The sequence below is a fragment of the Lontra canadensis genome, unplaced genomic scaffold (genome assembly GCF_010015895.1).
Source record: "Lontra canadensis isolate GAN:19392208 unplaced genomic scaffold, GSC_riverotter_1.0 scaffold43, whole genome shotgun sequence".
Classification (NCBI taxonomy): Eukaryota; Metazoa; Chordata; class Mammalia; order Carnivora; family Mustelidae; genus Lontra; species Lontra canadensis.
In genome coordinates this window covers 15,235,659-15,249,059 of record NW_022631037.1, presented here as the reverse complement: position 1 = coordinate 15,249,059, position 13,401 = coordinate 15,235,659, and positions in this window count along the sequence as shown.

Below are 13,401 nucleotides of genomic sequence, written 5' to 3'. Positions count from 1 at the left end.
CTAGGCATACTGGGCCTTTGCACATGCCTATCCCCTCTCTGTCTGGCGAGCTCACCCCTTCTGCAGGCACTGGAAAGCTTTCCTGATGCCCCACAAGGTCAGGTCGCCTTAGATGTTGCTGATTTAGGCGTCTCTGCTACCCCCAAGTGTACCTCGTCCTGCCATTCTGAAATTACTGGTCTCTTCCACGGTACTGGCAGCTCTGTAGCAGGGACCACACTGTCTTCTCAGGTGTTTCTCCAGCGTCCAGCAGTCACCCAAGTACTTCCTTTGGTGCTCAAGAAAAGCTTGTTGAAAGAATGAATGAATGAATAAGGAGTGAAGGTAGGAAAGAATGAAGAGTGCATGCAAAGGCAAATGCATAGGTGGGGAGACTTGGGTCAGCAGACCTTCCCGTCCTCTCCTATCACCCTGTGGCCGCAGCCCATGTTCTTTGCTCACCTCCCCAGCAACTGGAGATTCTGACCCACAGTCAGCAAACATTTGGTAAGCATCTAGGCACCCTGCTGAGCACTGTCCCCTGTATTGTCACCCATCAGATGAGCAGGGGCAAGGTGAAACGTTTTCAGCACACACTGGCTTGTAGGCTTCAATCCCTGCCTGGAATAGTTTGCACCTTGGTCCGGGGAAACGCGCCACACCGGCCCCACCCTCTTTTAGATCCCACCCCGGATGCGCTCCCGAATGCGCTTTCGGAAAAGGCCACCAGATGGCGGCAGACGCTAAGAGTCGGGGCTCAGCGAACGCCGGCCTGTCCCTGACCGCCGGCAGGGGGCACTGCTGCTCGGCCAGGTGCAAGGTTTATGGCTTAGGTTTATCCGCAGGAGAGAGAGGCGGGGGTCAGCCGGGAGTGGGTGCAAACCTCAGCTGGGGAGCAAAGCTGTGTGGCACCCTCATTCCTCCTCATTCGTACAGTGCGTTCTTAATCTCCGCTTTATAGCCTTCATGGGCAAACTTGATTTGGAAAGGGCCAGATGGAGAGTATTTTAGGTTTCGCTGGCCATATGGTTTCTGTTGCCAAGTCCTCAGCTCTGTCCTTGAAGTGTGAAAAAACTCATGGACGAGTGGGCATGGTCATGTTCCCATCAATCTTTATAGACATCGAAATCTGAATTTCATGCAGTTTTCACGTGTCATGAAATACTGTGTTTTTAAATCTTTTATAAAGTTACTTAAAGACGTAAAAACCATTCTTTGCTCTTAGGCCGGGCCACCCTGGGTCTAGCTAAAGTCCCAAACCAGTGTCTGGCGTATAGTAGGTGCTCAATTAGTGCTAACTGGGGTCGACCATTCAGGAGCACTCAAGAGGGGTCCATGGACCCCTGTGTCCAGCAGCCCTAGGAGTGGGGAAGGACACTCTCCTTTCAGTTTTGCTCCCTGAATCTCCACCACTCCTCACAAAAGTGCTCAGTGAAGGATGTCTGTCCCCACTCTTCCTTGGTGATATACTGGTGGAATTTTCACATCCATGCCTCTGCCATGACCTTTCTGTCCTCTTAAGGAAACCCCAGCCCTTTTCATCTAACAATGGGCAATTTCATTGGTCAATTCATAAAAAATTGAACTTTATTGAGGGGTGAGATGTTTATCTGTTTTAAGTGTGGAGTTCATGAGTTTGACCCCAAGGAACCCCCTCCAGTCAAGATAGAGAACATTTCTCTCACCCCCAAAACTTCCCTTGGACCCTTTCCTCATCAATGTTGGCTTTAAAAAAAGTCTCCCAAGGGGCATCTGGGTGGCTTGGTGGGTTAAGCCTCTGCCTTTGGCTCAGGTCATGACCTCAAGGTCCTGGGATCGAGCCAGGCATCGGGCTCTCTGCTTGGCGGGGCGCCTGCTTCTCCCTCTGTCTCTGCCTGCCTCTCTGCCTACTTGTGATCTCTCTCTGTCAAGTAAATAAATGAAATCCTTAAAAAAAAAAAAAAGTCTCTCAGTTATCAATATGGTCTCCTGGGATTTGGCCAGAAATGGAGGCTCGAGATGTGCCCAGAATTCTGGGCCTCCAGGTCCCACCCGTCTCCACCTGGGGAGTGGTGACTATGTTGGCGTTCCCTTCCCCATTCTACTGTGAGCTCCTAGAGGTCAGGGGCTGAGCCCCCCTCTCCACCTCCACTGGGCAGCTCCCACTGAGTTGAATTAGGAAGAGCAGGAGGCCACCACTCAGGGGGAGGGTTTGGGAGTGGGGCTGTGCGTCTCAGGAACTAGTGGGAGGCCTGAGGTCAGCAAGCAGGGGGGGCGATCACTCCACCTGGAGTTTGGACATCTGGCTCTCCACTTACTCTGGCCCCTGTCCAAGTTGACTCAGGGAGTCTGGATCTATTTGCATACATTTACTACATTAGCATAGGTCTCTGGTACCTTTTCTCCTCACCTTGTAGGGGAGGAGGAGGCTGGATCTGGGAAGTGGGTAGACAGGACAGAGGACTCAGGGTGTTGGGGGAGACCGTGGGCTGCAGGGCCAGGTGCAGCTCCTGGGATGCTGATGCCTGTCCTGGGAGCAGGTCTGAAGTTAAGCCCTGACCCTTTTTGGATGACGAGGAGGTCTGCTAGAGTCTGCAGATCTGGATACTTGCTATGGGAGCGAGTCTGGGCTGGGCTTCCCAAGTTTCTCTGTCTGGAATGTGCTAGTCATTCAGCAGAATTTTCTACAGCAATGAGAAGTTCTTGCCATTGTAAGATTGAGCCAGAAGACAGAGAAGAAGCCAGGTTACGTGAGCCAGCTTCATAAAGCCCAAGGTGTGCCACGTGAATCTTTGCTGCCAGAGATAATAGTCAGCTCTGGAAGGGGGTACCCTGGTGGGAGGGGGGCGCTCAAACTGTTTCGTGATCCAGGTACTGGTTACACGGGTGCATTCACTCTGTGAAGACTCACTGAGTTGTACATTTGTGAATTATCTGTGCATTTTTCTGGATACAAATAAAGCATTGAAAGAGACCAGATTTCAATTCTGCAAAGAATTCCCCCCACATTCCACTGCTAAGAGCCCCTCCCAGGCTGCTTCCCTCCCTCCTGCCTACCCTTTGAAGCTCCAAAGGCCCCAGCTTCTCCTGACTTGTCTTCCTCTCCCACTGGGCTGTGAACTCCCAGAAAGCCCACGTCCTGTTTGTCCTGTGTCCCCTAGTGTGGGATGGGCACATAGCTCAAAACATGAGTGACTCCTCAACAGCTCTTGGTGGCCCAAGGGGCTCTGGGGCCCCAACCAACCTAGAAGGGGGTGCTTCTCCTTACTACGTCTTCTTCTCCAACCCCCAAAGGCTGGCATTAAAACACTTGGCTGTGGCCTAGGGCTAGAAGTGGACTAAGGGATGGGACAGCAGAAAGTGCCAGACGAGAGAGAGGGGAGACTTAGGGGTCACTGGGTGGGCCTGGGTGTTGGGGCTGCTCAAATTCTGCGTCCTCAGCACCCTTGCCTCTCACTGATACACCTTTTCACATGGCTTAGGATCACTCCTGACCCTGCGGCCACCTGGGTTCCTGCTGAGCCCCCACTTCAGACCCAGAGAGGCAGAGGCTGAGGCCAGCTTCTCTGGCCATGGCCTTGTGCTGGGGCTGCTCGGAACCTGCCAAGCCCTGAGCCTGACTCACCCCTGCCCTCCCTGCCTTGCAAGCTGTGTTCTCCCTGCTGCTGTCTGAATTATAGGGATCTGCAAGCAGGGGCAGAGTCCCCTCCCCACCTTCTAGAACTTGTCATAGAAGGACTTTGGGCAATGGTCTGGCCTTTCAGGCCTCAGTTTCCCTTTTTTGTAGAGTGGGAGAAGAATTCTGGCTGCCATAAGGTCAGACAGGCTGGAGGGTACAGGAGAACTTGGGACCCACCCGTGTGGGGAGCAAAGGTCTGATGGTGGGTCGGGGGGATTATCAATGAGGGCCTCGAAGCCCGTTCCCTCCAGCTGTGCTGTGGTCTGTATGGTGCGGGCAGGGGAAGGGTTGGTTAGTGCTGTTTTGAGTGTTCCGGAGGCCTTGGTCTGACTTGATCCTGTCTACAGGCCTGTTCCCCCTCTGGGCCTCAGCTTACCTTATCCTTTTGTCAAGGGGATCACTGCGCTCAGGTCCCCAGAGCTTGGAGGCTCTCCCATTCCCACGTTCTGTTTGGCTTACATGGGTGTTCTTTTGGAATCAGTTTCTAAATCTTAAAGATTGAGAGGCTTCCCAATCAAATCTGGAGTTTCAGCTTCCTGAGTACAAATGAGATCTGGTCATTTTGGGATTCCCACATTTGCAGGCCTAAACTGGGACAGCGCCTCAGGAAGGGGCCTCATTCCCCCTGGAGGTGCAGCTCTTCTCACCGTGGTTACATGGCGTGGGGTGGGGGGATGCTGTTCCTGCCCAGGACCCTCAGCTCCCAGCTCTGGCAGTCCTAGGCAAGCCCCCTCCCCAGGCCCAGTGACCTAGCCCCTGCACTTGCATGGACAGGCCTCTTTTCTCTTTTGTTTTCCCAACTTAAGGCTTTGGAGGGCAGGTCTGGATTGGCTTGGCATTATGAGCACATATGTTTATCCAAAGCGGAGATCTAGATCTTGGGATTTCCGGGGGGTGGGTGGGTACAGAGCCTCATTTGGGGCCAAGGGACAGTGTCTGTTTGTGTGGTGATGGCTTTCTTCCACCTGGGGCCACATCTTTCCCTTTCCCCTGTGAGGACCCCTATTTCCAGGGGTTCATCCTGGCCACAAGGCCCTTAAAGACTAGCTCCTCGCCCGTCTTGGCCTTACCTCTAGGCTCCCCACCACCCAACGCCCACCCTCATTGTGTTCTTTTTGGCATGACCTGTCCACATGCTCGAGTCTGTTCCCTTTCTTCCCCTGGCAACCCACCAGCCTGAAGACTCAGCTTCTCCACCCCTGTGGAAACCTTCCCTGCTCAGTCTTCTTGGGGCCTGCCTTGGTGCTGTCTGCGGCCTTCTTCACAGGCTGTGCCCCTGACACGGGGATGGGACCTCCTATCTCCCAGCTTCCAGCAGAGAGCCAGGCACAGAGGCAGGGGACCGAGGCCGTGATAGGGAGCTGGTGAGAAGTCACCAAGGGTCAGGCCCAGATTCTATTGGCTATTGGTTGGCCATTCTTGGGAGACGGAGCAAGGGTAGCCCCTCCCTTCAGGGACAGCAGAAAAGGGGGACCCTCTTCTCTAACAGCATTCCTGGCCACAGCTTTGGGTTCCTGTGCTCAGCTACCCCTTGGAACCTCAAGGGCGCCAGCCCCGGGGCTGGGCATTGGGCCTGCAAAGAGGTGGGAGGAACCCTCAGGGCCGGGGGCTCCCAGCTGGCCACAATTCCTGACCCATAGCCTGACTCCCCAATCTCTCAGCTCATGAAGGGAGAGCAGAACTCAGGGGGCCCCCCAGGGACTACCTGGGTTAGCCCCTGACACTTTCCCGATGGGGAAACCGAAGTTCAAGTGACCTGACCTGGTCCTAGGACCCTCTCCTGGGTTGCCTGAACAGGGCTGTGGCGTGGTCAGTCCTGGGGGTTGGGACCTTGCAGTGCCTGCCTGGTTGGGGCTCCAGGCCCCCAGCCCCAAATTGGAGCGTCAGAGGATCCTGCCCTCCCCCCAGCATGCTCTACCTGGCCTGCCGTGTCCCAGAGCCAGCAGAAAGGTGGGTTTGGAGCAAGTCTGAGTCTGCCCAGCGAGCTGCGAGTCTCAGCGGGCCCTCCCTGCCCCCAGGCCCCGGGAGCGGAAAGTGAGGGCTCCACACCCCAAATCCTCTGCCTTCCCTCCCCACCCACACATTCAGCCTGGGGCCCAAACACGGCGGGGAGCCAGCCTCCCTCCTTGGTAACCGAGGCACAACAGCCAACACTAGAGACTGTGTGTCCTGCCAACGCCACACCCCAACCTGGGCCTGCACACCAGCTGGAAGCCTGGCTGGGGAGGAGGGGGAGGGGAGGTAGGCAAGAGGCAGCTGGAGACCCATCACGGCCCTTCCCAAGCTCAGGCCCCCCCCAGGGCTATTGCTCCAGTGGCCTTTGACTGTGTGGTCCCCAACCCCAGCCCCTCTGCTCTTCCCGAACTTCACAGGCCTTAGGAGGGGAAAGGTCAGGGGCTGTTCTGGAACACAGGAGAGAAGTGTAGGTCTGAGGAAGAAAACCCTCCAGGGCCAGCCGGGTGGTGGGAAGGGTTCAGGGGAGCGGGGGAGGGGGGGTCTGCCTGCCAGGGTCCCTCTGTCCCGGCTGGGGGCCATAGGCCTCCTCCCCGGCGCGGGAAGGATGGGAGGTTGGCTGGCCCCCAGGTCTAGGCAAAAGGGGGGGCGGTCTGAGGTAGGTCCATCGTGTCTGGGGGCTGGCTGGGTGGTTGAGCCGAGGAACATCAGGGCCTAGGGAGGTGGGGTTGGCGTTGGGAAGGGAAGAGCAGTTTTTCTGGCCTTCACTCGCCTTTGGTCTTCACAGTCCAGGTCAGAGAATGCAAGGAGAGAGTGAAAGGCAGACAGAGTCTCCGTCCCGAGGCATCCCCTGTGTTTGGGAGAAACGTGGCCCCAGCTATTGGGGATCTCCTAGCTGAGGGAGGCACCCAGCCGCTGTCCCAGGGAGTTGGGCATATCCATGTTGGATGACAGGGACAGAGGACTGGCGGACTCACTCAGCTCTGCACGGAGCCCGGACCCAATCAGGCTCCCTGGGGACTTGGCAGATGCTTCTGGGACTTGGGGAGAGGTGGAACCCTGGGGTCTTTCTGCTTTTCCTCCCTGAGTGGAAGCACCCTCCCGGAGCTGGGGGGACCCTAGCTTCCCCACCACCTCAGCCCTGGCCCTTTTCACAGAGGAGGAAACGGAGGCTTAGAAAAATGGCAGGTCTCACGCTGGAGTCACACGGGGTCAGACACATGGGGGCACCCCCCCCCCCGCCAGCTTTCCTGCCATCTGAAATGGGTAGACACCTCGGTCGCACAGAAGAGGGGTGAGTCTGACAGTCCCTGCCTTTGCTCTCCACCCTGAGGACTGGTGGGTGCTGTCACGGCTCCTGGCCCCTCTCTCAGGCCCCATCCCCCACTTCAGCCCCCAGGGCCCAGGTGGGGAGGGCGGAGTGGGAGAGACCTGCTGAAGCTGCAGCTTCCCGGCCCACCCAGGCTGAGTCAGGGCCTGCCGGGAGCCAGGGGGTGGCACCTCTCCCAGGGCTGGCCCGGGCGGCGTCCACATTCCTCACAAGCGGGGTGCGTCGGGGCTTGGCCAAGCCAGGTGCTCTGTGCCCCGCCCGGGGGGGGCCCCCCCCGCCTGCCTGAGCCGGCTCAGCTCCACAGCCTTGTAAGGAACACATCTGGCCCCCACTTGGAATGGGGTGTGGGAACTGCTTGCCTTGCAAGTCCTTGCTGGGTGGGGTGCAGGCTGGAAGGGGCCGATGGTGAAAGCCCAGCATCCACAACAGGCTACTGGGGTACCCCAAGTACCATGCCCTCCTTTCGCCTCTGTACTTGGAGACTTGGAGGCTGACGCTTAAGACTGTGGTTTGGGCCTTGGTCTTGCCGGTCGCTCAGCAAATGTTGGTGGAGCAGTGAAGGGCATCTGAGAGCTGGGGAGTGGCCAGGACCCCACAAAACCCAGGGAGCAGCAGGCTTACATTCTCTTTGTTGTTCCCAGTTTCTGAGCGAGGGCTTTGTCCTCACCGGCTTGGCGCTCTGGGTGCCCAGTGGGGACCTAGGGCAGAGGCTCCGAGCGGGGTCCCATGCCCACAGGGGCCCTGCTTCCTCTGCACTCCCACTGGGTCCTCTGTATTGGCACCTGGGGCTGGGAAGGGGCCATGTAGAGGTCAACCAAGGTCAGTACCCCCACTCCTCTGTGGTGAAATTCTGCCCACAATCCTCTTCCTCTCTCTGGGCCTGACTTTCCTCTCCTGTAAAAGGGAAGCAAGGCCCTTGGAGTCTTGGTGGGCTGAATGTGACTTTGAGATCGAGGAAGTGCTTTGAGTCCCTGAGATGGGCTCTGCTGGGATAACCACCTCTTTCCCACCACGGCCCTCCACACCCCCAGCTCAGCCCGGCCCACCTCTGCAGCTTCCCCATTAGTCTCTGCAGGTCAGGCCAGGCTCCTGATGGGGGTGCAGGGTGGTAACCTGAAGTCTGGGATTTGGGGACTCTGCCCACTGTTCTCCCTCTTCCTCTGAAGTCTGCTGGTGATGAGAGCATTTCAGTCACTCCAGTGAACGGCTGGGGGGCCCCCCTGCCTACCTGTCATCCTGTTCTACAGCCCTCAGCAGTTTTGAGCTCGGCCTGTGGGACCTGGGCTGGTCTCCTCGGTCATGCCCCTGCAGCAGGCAGGGACTGGTTGCTCCTTGGGCGGGCCTAGGGCAGCTTGGGCTGCAGAAATCACTTCCCAGGCTTCGGTGGGAACAAACGGGCCCTGGCCCTGGGCCCGGGTAGGGGGGCGTGGGAATTCTGTCCTGCATGTAAAGTCAGGAAGAGTGACACCAGGGCTGTGGGAGGAGAGGCCCGGGGATGAGCTGAGATGTCACACCTGCACCTGTGAAGGGCAGCGGGCTGGGCTCTAGGCAGCGGGTGGACCTGGGTCAGGAGAGGGGGAGTAGAGTAGGTGTGGCGTGGTTCCAATTAGCCCATTGCTGAGCAGTAGTGGGCAGGATTGCCTGGGATATGTCTGGGGCAGGGACCCCTAGGCACCCCCCTCCAGCCTTCCTTTGGCTGAGCCCTTGGGCTGGCCCTGTGGGGTCACCTTGTTCTCAGGGACTGTCTAGGGACTTTGGCTGTCATCTGTCCTCCTCTGTCCAGGGCCTTGTAGCAAGAGGATAGCACTTTGTCCCAGGTGGTAGTGCTGTTTGCAGAGGAAAGGGGTGCCTCAGCTCCCCGAAAGCCCCATCTGTGTCCTGGGGCTGAAGATAGTTCTATGTGTGTGTGTGTGTGTGCACGTGTGCGTGTGTGCATGGGTGTGTATATGTTGTGGGGAGATAGTTGACCCAGTGGAAGTGGGGTTCTGGACATTTGCACCAGAGTCCCTGCAGCTGGATCCTGAACCCTGAAGGATTCTGGGAGTTGGCACTGGGTGCTGGGCGCAGGGCTGCCTGGGAAAACGTGGGAACAGGTGAGAACAGGCTGGAAGGGTGTGGCAGCTGTTGGAATGTGTGGACGGAGCAGCCCCACCTTCACTCATCCAGGAATGGGTCCTGGCTGGGGAGCCAACATGGCGCCTTCCTCGAGCAGTTCCCGGCTCCGCTCTTGCAGGCCCCCCAGCCCTTGCTCCCCACTGTGGGGTGCCCACACCCCCCTCACTTCTGGCTGAGGTAGAGCCAGTGGCTTGGCTGGGGAAGGCTGTTTGGGAAAAACTGGCGTCTTTTCCCGAAGACTGTGTCAGGTTCTTGGTGCTGTGTGTTTGTCTCCGACCCTCTGTCACTCACAAGTTAGGGAAGCATCTGTGGGGGTTCCCTGGACCAGTGGACGTGGTTTGGGGACCAGATGTGTTTCTGGGATGGGGGCCGAGGGCACCTGCTCATTCTGGAACTTCTGGACACACACTGTCAGCCTCTGCAGAGCACTACGTCCTCTCCTGCTCTGCACACCCGGTCAGGGCTCCCTGTGGCCTTGAAGAGAAAGGCCACACTCCTCCACATGGCACCCAGGGCCTTCCACACACGGGCCCTTGCCAGTCTCTCCAGGCCCACCCCCCGTCTCTGTCTCCCTGGCTGACTCCCCTTGTCCGGGATGTCTCACTCTTTCCCAGTGGTGCCAGGCCCCTGTCTGGGAGGCCAGTGTCTACCTGTGACCCCCATGTGGACAGGTCCTGCTCAGATGCCTTCTCCAGCTGTCCTGCCCCTGGAGCTGTGACGGGGGTCCCTCCAGGTGTTTCCACAGTTCTGCCTGCTCAGTCTCCATAATGCCCTTGTTCAGTCCGCTCATGAGGTCCAGGATCCCTGGAGACAGAACTCCCAAGATCGGGGCCCACTGTGGGTCCCCTGTCATGTCCACACGCCCTCCTTCATGTAGGTCAGGCTGTGAGAGACTGAACTAATGAATGGGTGCAGGAAGTTTGGGGACTCCCTCTGAGGCGTGTGGACTCGCAAAGGGCTGTCTCATGAACTACTTCCTTCAGTCTGAGGAGAAACATCTCTCTACCTTGGGATTGGGTCTCCTGGGAAGATCCCAGAAATCTCTCTTGAGAGCAAAGAGGGTCCAAGCTCCTTCTCTTTGCCTGGGACGACTCAAGGTGAATGGGCCAGAGTGTGAGTGGCAACTGGCTGCTTTTTGTGAGTGTGTGAAAGAGTGTGTAAAACAAAGCAGTGAGAGGCTGTGGGAGTGTACCCAAGCTGGAAAGGGTACAAGGGTGTCCATGAGTGCGTGACAATGTGAGTGTGGGGGGTCTGTGAATGTGTGTGAGTGTGCAAGGCTGTGAAAGTCTACCTGAATGTGTGAGTGTGGATATGAGTGTGTGTGCGTGTGTATGTGTGTCTGTGAGTGGGAATGCATGTGTCTGTGTGATGTGTGTGAGAGCTGACTAGAAGTGTAAGTGTGAGAATCTGTGTGAGCTGACTGGAAGTGTGAGTGTGAGAGTCTGTAAATGTGTATATAAGCGTGTGGGTATGAATCTATGCATGTGTGAGAGTACGTGTATGTCTGTGTTGATGAATGTGTGAGTCTATGAGTGTATGTGAGTGATTATGTTAAAGCTGTGGGTAAGGGTATGAATGTGGGAGTCTGGGTGCATGTATGTGGATGCATGAGTGTGCAAGTGTGAGCTTGGGGGTGCGATTTATGTGAGAAGGAAAGTGAATGTGTGTGAGCCATGTGTAAATGTGTGAATGCGAATGTGTGTGAGTGTGCAAGGGTCTGATTCTGGATATGCCGGTCTGTGAGCAGGTGACCCATGTGTGTGTCAGCTGTGAGTGTGTCAGCTGTGAGTGTGTGTGAGTCTGATGAGTGTGTGAATGTGTGTGTGAGCTGTGTGTAAACGTTTATACTGAAGGGAGGTTGGTGGGAGACCCACCACAGGAGGAGAAGCTTGGTTCTCCCCTCCCCCAAGGCCATGGTCAACCCCAGGGAAACTCACAACCACCGTGGGAGATTTGGGGAGTCCCAGGGAGCTGGAAGGCTCAATTTTGCCCTTGGGGGTTTATTTACTCAGAGGAGGGGTGTTTTCCCCATCCTAGAGAAAGCCCGGAGATGATTCTTTATTTTTAAAAAAGTACTTCTGAATAGATTAAAAATAATATCTACAAAATAGGGGTAGGGTTTAAGAATTAAGGTACAACAAACCCCTGTGCACCCACCACTTAGGTTTGGAAACGTTGCCTAGTGTCCCGTCCCACGCCATCCCTTCGCCCAGAAGTCTTTCCTTGCTTTCTTTGTAGATCTGAAGCCACTCTCCGTTCCCCAATCCTTAGGGTTAGGGTTAGGGTTAGGGCCGGTGCGTCTGGGATCAAGTTCCCGGCGATGCCAGAGCGGCTCAGTGCTGCCCTCTGGGGGCGCGGGACGCCAGCTTCTTCCCGCTTGGAACTAGCGGGAGAAGCCCCGCCCAGGTCCCCTGCAGAGACCCCACCCGGTGGGGAGCACTCAAAGTGCCGCCCGCATAGGGACACTGATGTGCACACTGGGCACTCACAGGGTTTTTCATATAGACGCACTGTGAACGGCGTGGGCGCCGCACTCTGAGTGAGGTATTCCCAATGAGAGCCAGCCAAGGACAGCGGCTGGGTCTTGGGACCTGGCTGCAGGAAGCAGGTGGTCCCCACCGAGGGGAGCGTGGCCTAGAGAACCTCACACTCGGGGCTGGGGGAGGCTGGGTAGGAATGTTGACTTTGGGTAAGTGGTTTAATAGAAGGACCTAAGCTGGGGGTGGGGAGGAGGGCTTTGGGCCGGATGCGGGGAAGTTTTTTTGGGATAGAGAATGGAGGGAGGGGCAGGTCAGCTTTAGAAAGGAATTTCGTGTCCGTTGGCCTAGAGGTAGGGGGATGGACACAATGGCCCACCCTGGGCCCCTGGTGCCATAGGGGTCAGGGTACTGGAAAGGGAGGAGCCGAAGATGGTGAGTCGGGGCTGGTGTGAAGCGCAGGTGGAGGCTGTCTTCAGTACCTCCTCCAGCCGGGGCCGCACCTCCCAAGACCGCAGAGCAGAGGCGCTCGACCCAGGGCGGCCAGCAGAGGGCGCTCCCGGTACAGATTTGAGGTTCCAGCCTGAGCGTCTGGGAGTCGGGGTTTAATCGGGGATGGTTCTTGGAAAGCCCCAGGCCTGGAGTCCTGATAGAAGCATTCCAGTTTCTCCTTTGGGAGCAACCAAACGTAGGGGTGAGAAGAGATGGCCTCATGAGGTGGGAGCCCCATAGTGTCCCCTTTCTCCCCTCCCCCTGCTGCCTGGTTAGCCACTGTGTCTCCATTTCCTGATCAGGGTCTCCCGGTGGTGAGTTTGAAACCAGCCCCAGAAATGTGACTGGCCCGCCTAATCGGCCCTGGAGGTCTTCCTCTGGAACACTTTGGTCTGTTGGGGCCAGCCAGTCTTTCTAGAAGGTTCCCCAAGTGTTCTAGCCCCAGGGCTCTGCCTCGGCAGTCTCCCTGGTGACCTCACTGGTTTCCTGCTTCCCTGGTTCACCTCCAGGTATAGGACTTCCTGGCCTGGTGTCCAACGAGGCCTCTCAGCCAGTCTAGAGTCCTCAGGACCAGATGTAGCCGCTTGCCTTTTGGGACAGCTGGTGGGCACAGCCAGGTGTGGCTGGCTCAGATGAGGTGGCCAACCCCATCAATTCCTTGAGGGGGGGCGGTGCATGATGGGAGAGGAAGTCCCTTGAGTTGTGAATGCCTCCTTCCGCTTCCCGACATCTCCATCCATGCAGACGCACCTCCCACTCAGGCTATGCATTTATCCATTAATGTCTATAGTTACCAAGCACCACCTGCTGTTTCTGTTTCTGGAGACAGAGAGAAGAAGGAGGTCCGGGATGGTCCCTCCCTGTGTCTGGAGGAGGGGACAGGTGAATAGGTGTGGCCACATGGGGTGGTAAATGCTTAGAGAGCAGTGAATTGTTTTTTTGCCTCTGAACCTTGGTTTCCCTCAGCCTGACTCTCCGAGTCAGTGGCGTCATTATCCTCCCACCTGCTCAACCCAGAAAGTGTGGAGTCATCCTGCTGCCTCCCCCGCTTGGCCTGTCTCCCTGTTGGCCATGGTGTCCTGTCCTCACGCTTACCGTCTCTTTCCCGGGGCCATCGCTTCATCTTCACGGCTGGCCCTTGCCCCCATGGAGCTTTCACACAGCTCCCAAAGTGAGCCCCTTCTTCAAACTACGTATATGCATCGCAGAAACAATGATCGAATGTGATCGAAGGGAAATCATCTGTTGGAAAAAGATACTGTCGACAAAGTTGGAAGACCACTTGCTAACTGGGAAAGCCCATTTGCAACTCATTGCCCAAGGCCTCATTCCCACATTTGCGAAAAGCTCACCCAAGTCTGGAAGGAAAAGACCCCACCAGAAAAATAAATAAAGAA